This window comes from Armigeres subalbatus, chromosome 2 (assembly GCF_024139115.2).
Source record: "Armigeres subalbatus isolate Guangzhou_Male chromosome 2, GZ_Asu_2, whole genome shotgun sequence".
Classification (NCBI taxonomy): Eukaryota; Metazoa; Arthropoda; class Insecta; order Diptera; family Culicidae; genus Armigeres; species Armigeres subalbatus.
The window spans coordinates 329,243,546-329,246,385 of record NC_085140.1 but is presented as its reverse complement, the minus strand read 5'-3'; the positions used below and the strand labels follow the sequence as shown (position 1 = coordinate 329,246,385).

Genomic DNA, 2,840 nt, shown 5'->3' with positions numbered 1-2,840 from the left:
GAATACTGGATAAATCGGTGAAAAATGTTAACAAATTACAAAACGTCTACATGCATTTGAAAGATCAAAATATTGCCCAGACAAGAATGTTCTTTGTGAGGAATAACAGATCACACTTGACGACACCTTACACTACACCTTACTCGGTCGACACTTGTTGATAGCGTGAGTGGATTGCTCATGGTAAGAAAAAAACCTACTGCTATGTCGGCATATCAAGCCTATATTGCAGTCTGGTGTGGGGGTATTGTGACCTACACTTTATCACTATATTGATTCGCGGGAGCTGATATTGAAGCTCAAGCATCTACCGTACAAGACAAGAGTATGGGTTACCTTACCATGTAAATCCACTACACTTCAGCACATCACAACAGAACATATCATCTGAGCCATACCCATGCCACATCGACTGAGCCGAATCAGAGCTTAGAGCACCAGAGATAGAGATTAAACTACCTGCAGGTACCCCATGTATGCAAATTGTTTAGCGACGTGATCGTTAATTATAGGATTCGAGCACTCATCTCTCTTCGAATCCTCTATCCATTATTGCTCCAGATGTTTAAAAATTATCACCACCTCAGATCTCACTCTCAGTTATTTTTCCCACTAATATATCGTTGCACGGACACGGATCGAGTTTTAGTTTTCGGTTAAATATCAAGCAGGCAAGTCTAGCTAGCCAATATTAAAAGAGCCTGACCGAAAGTGAAGTGCTTTGATACCGGTGGTGTTAGAGTGAAGAAACCAGTGTTTCGATTATTAGAGGTGATGATGAAGATAGCACAATACAGGACAGATAATACAATTTAAAGTTTAATAGATGTCTTCCTGCAGACCACCTCTTAATATGTGCATGCTGAGGGGCGAAATGGAGTAGAGCGTATGTTTGCTAGAGATCGGTAAGAAACGAAACACGAAAACTGTGAAGTTATTCCGAAAAGACTCGATTGAAATTTGTGCTTGTTGACTGAAATGCTTCCCGCCGTTCAGGCCTTTCTATTCTTAGCCTACATCGATGGCTGTGCTCTTTGTGTCGTGTGATCTATTGGCTAAGGGTTCCACTAAGGCTAGTGAGAAGTCTGGCGCGGAGAATAAAATGTGGTTCGAATCATCGTCGAGGCCATCGTCTGTCCGGACAGATCTTCGCTCTGCTGCCGCCGGGGATACTCGTAGACACTGACGTCACACAACACCACAATTATGTCTAACCTTAGTCAGTAAGCCGACGATAGATCGTAAGTACAAACCCTAATAAATTATCACCTACTCATTGCTGCATGTAAAACTGATGCTTTTGTGTTGTGACGGGATGGTTCGAGTATATCACATCGTTAAGGTTCTTTCCATACGAACCACTTAGAGGAGTTGGTAAGTGAATCGCAGCTCCCATTTCATACCGTATTTTGTCCTCCGTCTCATGCGGCCTCCCCTCCCAAGGGGGTGGTGACAGCCTCTTGGAAGGAGGCTTCCGAGCCTCTTGGAAGGAGGCTTCCGAGCCTCTTGGAAGGAGGCTTCCGAGCCTCTTGGAAGGAGGCTTCCGAGCCTCTTGGAAGGAGGCTTCCGAGCCTCTTGGAAGGAGGCTTCTGAGCCTCTTGGAAGGAGGCTTGAGCCTCTTGGAGGAGGCTTCTGAGCTCTTGGAAGGAGGCTTTCAGCCTCTTGGAAGGAGGCTTTGAGGCCTCTTGGAAGGAGGCTGAGGCCTCTTGGAAGGAGGCTTTCCAGGCCTCTTGGAAGGAGGCTTTGAGGCCTCTTGGAAGGAGGCTTCCGAGCCTCTTGGAAGGAGGCTTCCGAGCCTCTTTGAAGGAGGCTTCCGAGCCTCTTGGAAGGAGGCTTCCGAGCCTCTTGGAAGGAGGCTTTCGAGCCTCTTGGAAGGAGGCTTCCGAGCCTCTTGGAAGGAGGCTTCCGAGCCTCTTGGAAGGAGGCTTCCGAGCCTCTTGGAAGGAGGCTTCCGAGCCTCTTGGAAGGAGGCTTCCGAGCCTCTTGGAAGGAGGCTTCCGAGCCTCTTGGAAGGAGGCTTCCGAGCCTCTTGAAAGGAGGCATCTGAGCCTCTTGAAATGAAGCTACTGAGCATTTCGAGAAAGCCTTCATGACTCTAAAATGGAGGATTCCTAACCTTTATGTTTTAGATTTAGTTCACTCAACGTTTTGTTATTTTGATATTTTGTCCCAGCGTCCTCCACACACTGTGCTGATTGTAATGTGCAGGATTCAATGGCCTTTGATGTACTGATCACCATACATATTTTGTACAATGCAAAGTGTTGGAATAAAAAATCATACAATTATTATAGCTTTGAAAATAAGTTTTAAAGGAAATTGTAATACATCCGCTATTACGCATTTTTGGCCGAAGTACCCCCTGTGGCCATCGAAGGTATCTCCAAAGTCTCCTGTAGCACAGGTTGAGAGCCGCTGTTTAAGTAGATACTGCCGTACCATTTTGATTCAAATCGCGAACGGGAAACAGACTAATATTGCAAACACATATCTTCATACGCTGTTTCCCAAATTCGAGTAATTAATATTTTATTTTGGACTTGTTAAGAAGTATTACTGTCAAGAAAAGCGTTGAATGCAACTTGATAAGAAGACATATTTTAGTGGAATGTCTTCACTTGTCATGAGACTAGTTCATACAATCCCATTTAATTCCACACGACTAAGTCGAGTCAAGTACGAGACACTGAAGACGGCCTTACTGTTGATGTCGAAATACGTATCTGTTAAAGGTGCAATCAAGTCATTTATCTTCATTCAATTCGAATTCTTGCTGTGCAAAGGGTATTAGATCAGCATAGATCAGTAAAGATGCGTCATACATATTTCCCCTATTTCGC

General features: G+C 44.7%; 1 long non-coding RNA gene across 1 annotated transcript; it reads left to right on the top strand.

The window, feature by feature from the left end:
- The first annotated feature begins 426 nt into the window (after positions 1-426).
- On the top strand, positions 427-1,146 carry LOC134216913 (uncharacterized). The gene is made up of 3 exons (XR_009980874.1): positions 427-771; positions 827-905; positions 997-1,146. It is a non-coding gene; the product is annotated as an uncharacterized LOC134216913 (long non-coding RNA).
- Positions 1,147-2,840: the final 1,694 nt, after the last annotated feature.